Source organism: Eptesicus fuscus, chromosome 10 (genome assembly GCF_027574615.1).
Source record: "Eptesicus fuscus isolate TK198812 chromosome 10, DD_ASM_mEF_20220401, whole genome shotgun sequence".
Taxonomy (NCBI): domain Eukaryota; kingdom Metazoa; phylum Chordata; class Mammalia; order Chiroptera; family Vespertilionidae; genus Eptesicus; species Eptesicus fuscus.
Window position 1 is genome coordinate 87,477,049 of NC_072482.1, and position 14,945 is coordinate 87,491,993.

General features: G+C 38.5%; 1 long non-coding RNA gene across 2 annotated transcripts in view; it reads right to left on the reverse strand.

The window, feature by feature from the left end:
• LOC114228955 (uncharacterized) overlaps positions 1–14,811 on the reverse strand; it is a 43,608-nt gene extending 28,797 nt beyond the window's left edge. Inside the window, exon 1 of one of the 2 annotated variants that reach the window (XR_008557257.1) lies at positions 14,693–14,811. This is a non-coding gene — a long non-coding RNA (uncharacterized LOC114228955). Of the gene's footprint in view, positions 1–13,726; positions 13,842–14,692 lie in introns of those variants that run through there. The other variant, XR_008557258.1, reaches the window with a different exon arrangement.
• Positions 14,812–14,945: the final 134 nt, after the last annotated feature.

A 14,945-nucleotide genomic window follows, 5' to 3' on the forward strand; every position in this document is an offset into this window, starting at 1 on the left:
ATCATTAAGGCAGTGGCTAATAGTCTTGAGAACAAAGATAAGTGAAACTTGATGTAAACAGTGAGAAAGTTGCTCTATGCCTAGCAGGGCTTTAGTTTACATGTAATTCATTTCTCTATGAATTTTTTCCTCTGATTCAGGGTATGAGTTAGCATAAGTTACTTCAACTCTGCATGCAATTAATTTATTAGAAAATTTATGTGCAGCCTGGCCAGTGTGGCTCAGTGGTTGAGCATCAACCTATGAACTAGGAGGACACGGTTCGATTCCCAATCAGGGCACATGCCCGGGTTGTGGGCTCAATCCCCAGTAGGGGGCATGCAGGAGGCAACTGATCAACGATTCTCTCTCATCGTGATGTTTCTATCCCTCTGTCTCTCCTTCTTCTCTCTGAAATAAATAAAAAAAAATCTTTAAAAAAATTTATGTGCAAAGCATTTAAATATACATCAACGATAAGTGTGGGTAAGTATACGGAGAAAAGGGAACTCTTATGCACTGTTGGGTTGGACTGTAAATTGGTGCAGTCACTAGGGAAAACAGTATGAAGGTTCCTCAAAAAATTAAAAATAGAACTATTATATGACCCAGGAACTCCACTTCTGGGTATTTGTCTGAAGAAATCCAAAACACTAATTTGAAAAGTTATATGCACCTCTATGTTCATTGTAGCATTACTCATAATAACCAAGATATAAAAGCAGCTTAAGTGTCCTTTGATGACAAATGAATACAGAAGATGTGATACCTATATACAATAGACTATTACTTGGCCATATAAAAGAATTAAACTTACCATTTGCAACAGCATGGATGGACCTAGAGGGTACTAACGCTAAGTGAAATAAGTCAGTCAGAGAAAGACAAATACCATATGATTTCACTCATATGTGGAACTGAAAGAACAAAATAAATGAACGCACAAAACAGAAACAGACTCATAGTACAGAGAACAGACTGATGGTTGCCAGAAGGGAGGGTGCTGGGGGTGCTGGGTGAAAAAGGTGAAGGGAGTAAGCAGTACAAATTGAAAGTTACAAAGCAGTCATGGGTATGTCAAGTACAGCATAGGGAATATAGTCAACAATACTGAAATGACTATACATGATGCCAGGTGGATACTTGAAATATCGAGGGGTTCACTTTATAAAGTATATTATTGTCTACCCACTATGATGTACACATGAAATTAATACAAAATAATATTGACTGTAAACTGTAATTGAAAAATAAAATGTAAATTTAAAATTAAAATAAAATCTTCTGTGTTACGACCTTAGTGATCTCAGGCTGAGAGGGACTTTGGAGATTATCTAGTTCAAGTCTTGATTTTGCAGAAGAAATGACAAGAGCTGAGAGGAAGTGTGGAATTCCAGGGATTATGTGGTTATTAATAAGAGGAGAACCTTTTTTTTTTTTTTAAGAACAGTCCATTGATTTTTAGAGAGAGAACAAGAAATATCGATGTGAGAAACAACGATCCCCTGCCTCCTGCACCAGGAATCGAACCAGCAACCTTTTGGTTGGGCAAGGGATGATGCCCAACCAACTAAGCTACACCAGCCAAGGCACGACAATATTTTTCATTTTTTCAGCTCTGATGTACATAATACATCAACGGAGAACACAGCTAGCCCTTAAGAGATAAAAGGGATTTGACAGAAAAGGAAAGCACATAGCTGCTGCCCTCAGGGTTCACTCCCTAGTGGGAGAGAAAGATCCATCAGCAACCAATGAAAAGATAGAGTCCTCACAGTTTACCTCTAAGCAAGGTGCAGGGAATACACAGAGGAGGTGCGTTAGTCTGCATGGGCTGCCATAACAAAACACCGCAGACTGCGCGGCTTGACCAACAGAAGTGCATTTTCTCAGTTCTGGAGCTCAGGAAGTCCAGGAGCAAGATGCCAGCAGATTAGGTCCCTGGCGAGAACTCCTTTCCTGGTGTCTCTTCTTATAAAGCTCCCACTCTCATGCCCTCAAGTAACCCTAATTACCTCCCACAGTTCCCATCTCCAAATACTATCACATTGAAGGCTAGGGTTTCAACATAATTTCAGGGAACAAAGACATTCAGCGCACGACAGGAACAAAGTGTTCACTCTGCCTACAGCACAGGGGCTATTGCAGAGGAAGTGACTCCTGAGCTTGGTCTCAAAGCAGGCGCAGGAGCTCACCAGAGGAGGAACAGTGGGAGCACACCTTGTAGAGAGAACACAGGAACAAAACCCAGGAGGAGGGGTGAATGGTGAGCGTTTCAGCATAGACAGAATAAGGACTACCTGTAGGGGGAAAAGTAATTTGAGACCAGATTATAGAAAGTCCCTGAGCATGATGCTGAGGAGCTTAAAATTTCTTCATATAGGCAGTGGGAAGTTGGTAAAATTGTGTGTGTGCTGTAATAAAGTTTGTTGTGCAGATAACAGTAATACAAGTTTAATACTTGAAAACTGAATTTTAAAAAATTTAATGTTGAAATAATTAAAACTTACAGAAAGATGGCAATAGTACGAAAAACTCCTGTATACTCTTTACCCAAATTTACCAATTATTACTATTTTGCCATATTTGTTTCATTATTCTTTTCCTTTCTTTGTGTAACATATATATTATTTAGACATATGGAAATAGACATATATAGATATGCATGTGTATGTATGCACCCATACACAAACATATACACACGTATACATATACATATAAATAAACACATATTTTTTCCTGAAGGATAAACGCATCTTCCATTTGTCTTTCTATTTCCTGGCTGAGCCCTGAACACAGCAGACACTTAATAAAGATTGAAGACTAACAACCATGTCAGAGTAGCTTACGCAAAAGGCCAGGGGTGGCCAGATTTCCTTCTGGGAAGATGAGCTGCGGGGAGGACTGGGGATTTCCCAGCAGAATTGAGGAGCCTTTGAGTCAGAAAATCAGAGCAGCCCCTCCCCTGCTGCTGAGAATCAACCAAACAAGAATTAACAGGGTGCCAGAAGCACATGACTCTTTGGACCAGGTCCACAATCCCTCATCCAAAAAACTCTGGAATTATTTTTGTATCTCATTTGGTAGCGAAACCTGCCCGGAAATGATCCTGAGCCTCTTGATAGTGTTTATTTATCCCACTCTCTGAATTTTCATACATTTCACTGCATGACTAATAATGTGCTTGATAACAGGGCTTCCTCGGAACTCACTGGGGATAGTAATTAAATCAGGGTATATCACCCCTATATCCCTTTTCTAAAATCCCCCCCCCCAAAAAAAAAAATTCTGAATTTCAAATTCATGGGACTGTAAAGATTTCAGATAAGGAAATATGGAAGTGTATTTAACAAGTGGGGGTAAATACTCTGCATCTTAGACGGGGCCTTTAATGAACATTTCACCCATGAAAATGTGAGTGGAGCTCAAAGAAGACTCCACAGGCTTTGGCACCCTCTATCTGGAACTACTACAGAGGGCCTTCATTTCACCTGTTTTGACTCATGCTCTTCATTTATGCATCTTTGGTTCTTTGCTTGATTCTGTCCCTCAGCAACCACTACAGGTCTAGCTCACCATTCAATTCAAAGCCTTCACTCTTCTTCAGGATATGGTTTTTGCTATTTGATCTCTGGCCTTCCTGAACCATAACTTCCACTAAGAAAAGGGCTTACCAGCTCCTCTCTTCCATCAGGCCTGCTCCACCCTCACTGTGCTGTGCCATATGGGACTTATCACCTGCATCTGTCGCCTGCTGTCCTGACTGGAACACTGGGAGGTGGGATGTATGTGCAAAACTGAATCAGACCACGCAGCCATTCAACCATCCAGTTGGTCACTTGTTGGATCACTTATTCACTTAAGAAATATATACTAAATGACTACAAGTGCCAGATGCTTTTCTAAAGTACAGCAATTAACAGACATATTTGATGTCATCATTTAATTAACAATCTAACAAGGGAAACAGATATTAAATAATTAATTACAATAGTAGTACCTGCTACAAATGGGGATGCAGAGTACGATGAAAGGTATAAGGAGGAGAAAGGGGCCTTAACTGGACATAGAGGCTCAAGAAAGTCTTCCCTGAGTTAAGGTGAGAAAAATGAGTAGGAGGTAGCTGGGGAGCAAGGTGAAAAGGGAGAGGGGGGGTAGGGAGTATAGAGGTGTGGGAGGATGGAGATGGGGAGAATTTCAGGCAAAGCAAACTGCATAATAAGGACCCAAGGCCGGAAAGAACTTGGCCAAAATGTGCAAGTGAAAGCCATAACTGTGGCTAGAGGGGGGAAAGAGAGAGAGAGAGAGAGAGAGAGAGAGAGAGAGAGAGAGAGAGAGAGAGAGAGAGACCTGGAGGGTAATGCTAAGTGAAATAAGCCAGCCAGAGAAAGACAAGTGTCACATGATCTCACTCATATGAGGAATCTAATGAACAAAATAAACTAACAAAATAGAAACAGACTCATAGATACAAAGAACAGACTGATAGCTGTCCATCTGGGAGGAAGAAGGTTGGGGCCAGGGTGAAAAAGGTGAAGGGATTAAGCAAATAAAAAAAACCTAACTGACACAGACAACAGTATGAGGGAAAGGGGAGTGGGGGAGGTAGAAGACGGTATAGGGGGGATAAATGGTGATGCAAGGAGACTTGACTGGGGTGATGAACACACAATATAATATACAGATGATGTATTATAGAATTGTACACCTGGAACCTATATAATTTTATTTACCAAAGTCACCCCAATAAATTCAGTTTAAAAAAAGAGTAAACGTATGAAGCACTGAATAAAATAGTTCTTCCCTCTTAGGACACATAGACATCTGATAAAGAGGTAACACAGAAGCACACCAAATGGGCATGACCCTGAGCAGGACTGGATCTCCCTGCTCCTGCAACAGTGGGTTACACAGCCCAGCTCCACATGGGAAAGGCCAGGGCTTCCAGACAGGACTGCCATCTCCAGGAAGGACAAAGAATCAAGGCTCCTTTCCAGGTGGATCCCCAGGGCTGCCCTTCACTTCCAACGGACAAGCCTACCCCAGACAATGTTTCTCTCTCCCACCCCCACTCTCAGCCCCCTGCTCACACACACACTCACTCCAGAACCTTTCAGCCCGTCTCCTTCAGGAGTCCAACCACCATTCTCCAATCAAAGCACGCTCGATCTCTTAGGACTTTCCTCCCTATTTTGTTTGTTTGTTTGACTAGTGTCTGAATAAAAATCACAGTTGAGATGATTTCATCTATAAATCTGTTGTTCATAAATGTTCATCATTTAAACTCTTAAGATGGCCATGGAGTTTGCATTAGGAATCATAATCATGTGTTATCATATATAAATGACTTCACTCAGAGCAGAATTTACTCTGGCTTACTTCCATACTCCAAGACTTTTATGCTGCCGGCAGTGATTAGGAACACTGCTGGAATTCATTCTTGAACAGAACTTTTCCTGAACTGAAACTCTATACTAAAAAGCAGTGAAGAAAACTTGTTACCATTCATTTGTTTTGGACTTAGAATCAAAGGGTGGGAGGAATGGGGAAGGACAATAGTTCTTTGACACTAGCAATAGTAAGTTAGTAGAAAGGCCAAAACTCCCTTCATTAGACGTAATAGCCTGAGGCAGAACAGTCAGGAAAACAATTATGCAAAGTAGATCTTTAACAGGAGCGGAAAGATAAGATAAATATATATCTTGAAGCAAATTAAGCCATTGCTAAATATTATACTTGATCCCTAGAAGTTATAAAAATTCCCAGCTCCTCACTACTGTGAAAGTTTACTAAAAAGAGTGGTAAAATTATATATTCAGAAGCTAACGGAACTGGTACATTTGAAGTTGGGCTTTTTTTCTTTCATTTTGATGTTTGTATGAAAATAATATTCAATATGAAAGGAAATGAGTACCACTAAGGACTATTTTGTACTCCAAAAATAGCAACAGCCGCCTAAATGTACAACTTGAAACTTCCTATTCAAACGTAATTCTGGGTGGCTGGGTGGGAAGAGATTAACCAAAGAACTTGTAAGCATATATGCATAACCCATGGACACAGACAATAGTGTGGTGAAGGCCTGGTGTGGGGGGTGGATGTGGGTTAGAAGAGGTCAAGGGGGAAAATAAGGGGATAGCTTTAATATTTTCAACAATAAATATTTTTTAAAACACAAAAAACCCATAGTTCTATTATTTCCAATTGTTCCTCTAATTGTGACTCTGGATTCCAAAGGGCTACAAGTACAAATTTAGTAGTTTGGTACTGAATCAAGTCTCTTTTTGGAAGATGTAAAGGTCTGATTTCTCTTTACTCTCCTAATACTGTACACATTTTTCTAATAAAAAATTACACTTTTTTTTCTGGACTAAGATTTATGAATAACTGCCAAAATTTTAAAAATTGTTTGAACAAAAGCAAATTATTAGCAGACTGGCAGTTTTTATAATTCCAGAATATTTCCATCTAATATTCCTTGTTCATCGCCAAAACACTAGCAGTCTCAGAAAACAGCAAAATATGTTAAGTAACTTTCTTTTAGACCATAGTAATGTTACTTTCTCAACTTCAATTCACAGCATATTGTGGAATTACCCATTTCAACATTAATAAGGGCTAAAGGTGTGCTCTGAAATGTTATCTTGGACCTCATAGCTGAGTTTTGCTCAAGTTTTGGAGATCCTATTTGGTACAAATTGAGTAAGAAAAACCTTCCTCATCTCTATCTCTGTCTCTATTGCTATCCCTATCTCTGTCTCTATACATCAGTATCTATACCTAATCTTTAACTAGAACTATACATTTCTGGATTATGTCCCCTCTGCTCAGAATGTCTCATGACTCATTTAGGAAAAAGGAAGCAACCCACCCACATTCTAAAGTAACTTAACCACAAGCTGCTGAGGCATCTGCATTAACTAAAAGATTTAACACTGTAGAAAATCCCCCAAGTTAAAGCCATAGCATCCCCAGAAAATGAAATCTGTTTTATACTTTTAGTTTGCTTGTGTCTTCTTCCTAAAAATCTTTGATGGTCCAATCACTTATAAAAGTCCATCCAGAACTCGAGTTAATATATATTTGTAACTATTCTCAGAACTCTCTGTTTACCTCTACTGACCTCTCCACTACTCACAAATGTGGCACAAATTTCTTTTGCTTTTTCGTCCTCACTCTGTTCGCCATTAAAACCAGGAATGAGGATGTTCTGAAGGGCAGACTTCACAAAACTGACCTAACTTGGCTTATACTCTTAAAAACCTTGGCCCCAAGTAGCCAAATATATTTTAGTCATATTAGTTGTAAGATTTATAAGCTCAAATTCTATGAAGCTCAAAATCAAGGAATAACTTTTTAATTTAAACAGCCTTTCAGGATGCGTTTAGCTACATTTCTAGTTTACCATGCCTTTGGGGGATTTTGTTCCTGAATAGCTTTCTAACTCATAATAATAAATAACGTTTAATTAGCTCAAATTATTCTTAAAACCAGTAGAGGGAGAAACTGCTTTTTATCCCTCTATATTCAGTCCTCTCTCCTTCCCCTAGAATTTTAGTTGAGCACAAAACCACATTAGCTAGAGACTAATTTCTCTCTGTCTCCTTTGCAAACCAAGTTTTGCCACTGGCATGTGAGTAGATATGACTATAGAATTCTTAGGTCACATTAGAAAACTGCTTGCCTTCACTTCTTTTCCAATATTTATTACTTAACAACATTTAATAATTATTACCTACTTTATGCAAACTGATACCATCCCGGGACTAGAAAAGCTAGTAAAAATTGTCCTCATGATCAACTTGTTCCATACTATGAGGGTTAAGTAAAATAAATTCATAAATAACTCAAAACAAGGTAAAACAAAACAAGTAATCAGAATAGATGTACAAACAATGCCCAAAGGTTCAAAAAGAGAATAATACAGATAGACGGAGATATCAAAAAATATTTTATTGGGGAGTTAAATGATTGAGAAGGGTATTAATGAATACATAGAGTGGGAGAGGATGGCTCCTCTTCCCCTGGGCCAGCTCTCACAATACAGAAAAGGTCAAAAGCTTCCTGTGAGTTTGGACACTGGAACTGAGTCAGCTAACAACAGTATTGCATGAGAAAATGTGCTAAATGCTTTACATGTTTAGCTTTCAACAGCAGCTGTAACAAAGGAAACTAAAGAGAAAATAAACAAATGGGGCAACATCAAAATAAAAAGCTTTTGCACAGCAAAAGAAACCATCAACAAAACAACAAGAAAGCCCACTGTATGAGAGAACATATTTGCAAATGTTATCACTGATAAAGGTTTAATCTCCAACATTTACAGGGAACTCATACAACTTAATAAAAGGAAGATAAATGATCCAATAAAAAAATGGGCAACGGACCTAAATAGATACTTTTCAAAAGAAGACAGAAGGAAGACCAAGAGACATATGAAAACATGCTCAAAGTCATTAATTATCTGAGAGATGCAAATCAAAACGACAATGCGGTACCATCTCACACCTGTCAGAATGGCTATCATCAACAAATCAACAAACAAGTGCTGGCGAGGATGCAGAGAAAAAGGAACCCTCGTGCACTGCTGGTGGGAATGCAGACTGGTGCAGCCACTGTGGAGAACAGTATGGAGTTTCCTCAAAAAATTAAAAATGGAACTCCCATTTGACCCAGTAATCCCACTTCTAGGAATATATCCCAAGAAACTAGAAACACCAATCAAAAAGGATATATGCACCCCTATGTTCATAGCAGCACAATTCACCATAGCTAAGATTTGGAAACAGCCTAAATGCCCATCAGCAAATGAGTGGATTAGAAAACTATGGTACATCTACACAATGGAATACTATACTGCTATAAAAAAGAAGGAATTCCTACCATTTGCAGCAGCATGGATGGAACTGGAGAGCATTATGCTAAGTGAAATAAGCCAGGCAATGAAAGAAAAATACCACATGATCTCACCATTTATGGAAAATAAAGAACATTATAACCTGATGAACAAAAAGAAAGATACAGAGGCAGTAAAGCACCGAACAGACTGTCAAATTATAGCGGGAAGGCTGGGGAGTGTTGGGGAGGAGGGGAAAGAGATCAACTGAAGGGCTTGTATCCATGCATATAAGCACAACCAATGGACACAAGACATTGGGCGGGGAGGGGGGATGAGGGTATGCGACAGGGGATAGGGGAGGCTGGGGGAAGGTCAAAGGGGGGAAAAAAGGAGATATATGTACTAATATATGTAACTAGAGGCCCAGTGCATGATTGAATCATGCACGTGTAGGATCCCCTACACGCTTTTGCTTTCGATCACGGGGGAGCTGGGTGCCTGTCCGCTGGTGCACCAGGCCTTTTGGAAGCCTCCAGCGCGGCAGAGGCTTCTGAAAGGCGTGGTGCCTGAGTGGAGTGAGTTAAAATTATTTCCAAATTGGACTTCATGTATTTCCTGATAACAAACTTTGTTTTCAAGACTTCTTTTCTCAATGTAGAACAGTAAAAACTAATGAAATACTTATTTGTTACAGCTCGTTTATCCTTAAGTTCATTCATCAACAAATGAAATCTCTGAACTCCAAGTCTGAGAAGCTGGAAAAGCTGTTAAGTTAGAAATAACAGCAGTAGCAGAAGGTATTATTTCTTAAATCTGTCCCACATTTAATAAATGCTTCCACTGAGGGCACTTGTCTCATATAAGCCATATGCTCTGTTTAGTTAGCCTTCAATAGAATCATTCAATCAATGCAACCAGCAGTGCACAAGAATCTCCTGTGTGCCAGGCACTCAAGATATGAAACCTGGAAAAAGAATTTATTAGGAAAGAGACAGCAGTCCTTGAGTTCCCCCATTACTGTCAAAGATGTCAAGAAATCAGAAAAGCAACAGGGAGTAGCAGAAAGAGCTTTGAAGTCAGGCAAACCGAGTTCATATCCACATTCCATTACTTACTAGCTATATAACTTTAGGCATGTCATTTGATCTCTCTGAGATTTCCTATCTTTACAGTAAAGTGAATTCTATCTATGTCATGAGATGATTTCTATTAATGATCAAATGAATGAATAGTGGTCTCTTTCTAAATCAACCTTTCCCACATTTTTAAAAACAGATGTGCATAGAATGGTTTGCTTACAAACCAAAGGAAGTTGTAATATAGTCTTAGAGCCAAAGAATTCACAAGGCAGAGTTCTCAGCTAATGGATGAAGTGTTATGACAACCAAAGTATCAAGTTAGATACCATAATAAGAACTTTTCGGATTGAATTAATTTTTATGTAGAAAGTAGTAAATGACTTTGATGAAACCTGGCTTAAAACCAGAGAGCTGTTTTGGTTTGTTCTTTTTTTTTCATCATGAAAGTCTGGTTGTTCTAAAAAGGTTCTTTGACCTTGGGACTGTACTCACACACAAAAATTTACTGATATTTCTGTAAGATTATATATTAGCTCTAGAGTTTTAATGAACAGTGACAACACAAATTCATAACAATGTTAAAAAGTAGCTACTCATCTAAACTTCATACTATCTACAAAATGGAAGGCACATTTTCTCTTGTATGAAATTTCTTATCCTCAGGATTTTGAGATGCTTTCAAATATAAAAGTCATGTTTATTAAATGGCTTGACTGTCAATTTTTGGTATTGTACCAAACAAGTAACTATGATTCATAGTGACTTTTAAAAATCTATGTAGCCTGGCTGGCACGGCTCACTGGTTGAGCGTCAACCTATGAACCAGGAGGTCAGGGCACATGCCCAGGGCTACAGGCTTGATCCCCATTATGGGGCATGCAGGAGGCAGGCAATCAATGATTCTCTCTCATCATTGATGTTTCTATCTTTCTCTCTCTCTCTCCCCTTCCTCTCTGAAATCAATAACAATGTATTAAAAAATAAAAATCTATGTAATTATTTTCATTGTTTCACATACATTATTTTTATTTTATTTTAAATTATTTTACCTTACTAAAAACACATTAAGAGTTTGTCCCACCATGCATACATTTTATTATTTACATGACTAATGAAATTATATAAAATTTTCAACTAATACTTCCTGCATTTGACTCATTTAACTTCCTCTCTATGAAGGGTAATGGCTCAGACACATTTGCAAATTATTTTAAATCTATAAGCTTTGCAATAGAGAAATATAACATCTGGACTATCTTTTTGATATTATGTGAGCCAGTACATAAGTAGTTCTAGTACACTTAATCCTAATTATAAACACACACAATTTTTGCAAACTAAAAAAAAAAAAATGCTAGCTGAAAACATAAATTTTCATGAGTAATTTTTTCCTTAATACTTTTATAAAATAATGGCCAGCTGCCTCAGTGGTACAGTACTGTCGGTCTGGCAAGCCCTCTTTTTTCTACCACCTGAAGAAATTATACGTCTAGAACAGCATTGTCCAGCAGAACTTTCTGCCGTGATGAAATGCCGTAAGCTGCCCAGTATAGTAGCCACTAGCCAGATGTTGCTACTGAGCACTTGAAATGCAGGTAGTGTGATGGATGAACTGAAATTTTCATTTTATTTATTTTAATTAATTTGAATTTAAATAGCCACATGTAGCTAATGGTCACTATATTGGACAGTGAAGATCTAGAATGCATGTTAAAATAGCTGGAGCAGTGGGCAAGTATTATTACTGTATCTTCATGCCTCTTTCTCAAGCTATTCAACTCTTACCCATAGCAGGATATAAGTCTCATTTTCTCCGTGAAACTTTCACTGATCACTCTAATCCACATGGATGTCTTTCTTCTCTGAACTCCTAAACACTTAACTGTTTCATAATGGAATTTAGTGTACAATAGTTTAATTTTAATATATGTGAGTTTTAGCATAAAATAAAAAAATAACAAAACTACCATCTTCTATTCATTGAAAGCTTATAGTGCTAAACACTTCACAAATTTTATTTCATCTTCTTAATAGGCCTATAAAGTATGTATTATAATCTCTATTTCACTATGAGAAAATTATGGCTCAGAGCGATTATGTGACCTGCTCGGGTCAAACAGGTAATAAGTAGCAGAGCTCAAACTTGAAACTAGGTCCATGACTCCAGTCTACACAGGAGTAAGCAGGATCATTTGATACTTTGGTTTGATTTGATTATTGGAAGGCATCGTAACAAACCTAAATCTGCTTGAGAAAATGACTTTGTAACAATTACAGCTTAGTGGAAATAACATATTATGATTCAATTTAAATTATAAGAGTATTTCCTTTATAGTGAAAGATTATTTCAAAGTTCTTCCGTCATAGACTAAGACATATCACCTTCTTAAAGACCAATTGCTCCATCTAGTGTAACCAATGGGAATAACATACCCACCAAGTGTTTAAAAGAGATTCCCAGCAGGAGCTGTACCTAAGGGATCTCTTGGAAATTAGTGGAAATATATTTTGGTTATTTCAAAGAATGGGGGTTTTATTGGCTTTCATTAGGTAGGGTCAGGAATGCATGAAGTCCTCATCAACAAAATATTGCCCTACTTCCAAGGGGGAAAACCCACTTGTATTTATTTATGAGTTTTAAATTTAACATCATTTTACATATAAACACAAAATGTTTGCACTGTTTTACTATTCAATAAATTTTCCAGGAAGAAAATTATGGCATTTCACCTAATTTCACCAGTTGTAAAACATAGTATTACTTAAATATCACCAAGAAAAAACACACATTGCCAATTAAACTAGGATGCAATGGCCCTAGCCATGTGGCTCCATTGGTAGGACGTCGTTCTGTGCACCCAAGGTTGCCAGTTTGATTTCCGCTCAGGGCACATGCCTGGGTTTCAGGCTGGATCCCCAGTAAGGGGTGTGGGGGAGTCAATCAACCTATATATCTCTCTCACTGGGATGTTTCTCTCTTTCTCTCTCTCCCCGCCCGCCTCCTCCCTGCCTCCCACTCTCTCTAGAATCAATGGAAAAAATATCCTCAGGTGAGGATTAAAAAAAAAAAGGCCTAAAATACACCTATCTGCTTTCCCCTCTCAATCCTTGCTTCTCACTGGCCCTTCTCTTACATAAAAGTGATCATAACCTAGGCTCACCATCATCTACAATGAAGAGTTATATATAATCACAATCACTTCTCTACTGTGGTTTTCAGATAATTAAAATTAGAAAAAAATTATTTTTCCTCATTTTCTGTATAGAGTCAATAAAATATTCCATATCACGGCTTTTCCAGTGATAGAAGGAGAGTAAGAGAAGGAAGGATTTCTCCAAAGTGTCTCAATACCATTTGGGGAAATTACACTCACCAGAGTCCCGATTACATTTACATGTACCATCTATCACCGGAGTTTTTCCTAACATTACCAGTTAGAGCATGAATTTTCCCAGTAAGCAGAAACAGAGAAAATAACAGGGTAACGTTATGTAGACAGCATAATGGCGACTTTGACAAATACAGACGTCTTCTAGGACTGGTCACAGCCTGGCACTGTCTTCTGCTTAAAAATAGAAGGCATATTAGAGTAAGAAAGTTTCCACTTCAGGCCAAATTAAATTATTCCAGTTCCAAGACTGAGAATAATTTCATGGCAATTAGAAGTGGGCCTTGTGGAAAATTCCATTATTCATTCCTTTTAAAAAAGATATGTTTTTATTGATTTTAGAGAGACAGGAAGGGAGAGGGAGAGATAGAAACATCAATGAGAGACAAACATCGATTGGCTGCCCCCTGCATGGCCCCCACTGGGGAAATTACACTTACACCCTGGGCATGTGCCCTGACTGGAAATCGAACCAGCTACATCGTGGTGCACTGGACGATGAACTGAGTCACACCAGCTGTGCTCCGTTGTTCATTCTTATCCATACAAAAGTAATTTCAGCCATGCACCACCTGGAATAATTACCTTGGCTTGTTCAGAAAGCATTAAAGAATCGGAAATATAGTGTTGGTAGTTTGAGGCTTTGCTACGTAAACTCACCTAAATATGTCGGTCCATCCAGAGTTTGTCATACAGTGTGACCACACAAATGTCAATTATTTGTAAAACAAAACTGTTTTTTCCTGTGGTTTTTTTTTATGCTTCCAGTCTCTGATGCATATGTACAAATTCATTTTGACTAGGACTTTCTTCCTGGAGACAGTAGAGAAGCCCTCGTTTCCTGGTGGCGGATAGGGAGGAAAGCAGGGAGGAAATCTGCATGCCCCTTACTTCTACAAGCACCAAGCTGCAGGCAGGAGAAACTGTATTCTACTCGTTTGTCCCTTTATTAAAATTCTAATAACCTATGCAACACTGTGCAAGCAGTGTGCTAGGCACTAGGTAAACAGTGGTAAACAAAAACATATGTTCCTGAGGTCTTCTTAAAAATGTTTTGTGGTAGGTTTTGGCTTTAAATTTGTCTTTCTGTATATTGCATAAGTATATTTCTGGTCTCGATAACCAAAAAGAAACTCAAAATATGATAAATCAAGTTGTTGGGCGGGACCTCACAGGGTGAAGGGGTTGCTACTAGGAAAAACTCGAGGCACACATAGATGCAATCCACAATCTCAACTCAAGGAGTATGCGTTTCATATTACTTCTGTAACAATGACCACAAACTTAGTCACTTAAGCCGGACACAAAGTCATTATCCTACAGTGCCGGAGGTCAGGCATCACAAAATCAAGGTGTGGCAGCACTGCATTCTTTTGCAGGCTCTTTGGGAGAATCTGTTTCCTTACCTTTCCAGCTTCTAGAGGCTGCATTTCCCCCTTGGATCCTGGTTCCTTCCTCCAGCTTCAGAGCCAGCAGCATAGTATTTTCAAATCTCTCCCTTCTCTCTCTCTTTCTCACCTTTGCTTTGGTCTCAGACTGACACTTTTTTTTTTTTTTTTTTTACAGAGAGGAAGGGAGAGAGGGATAGAGAGTTAGAAACATGGATTGAGAGAGAAACATCGATCAGCTGCCTCCTGCTGGGGATGTGCCCACAACCAA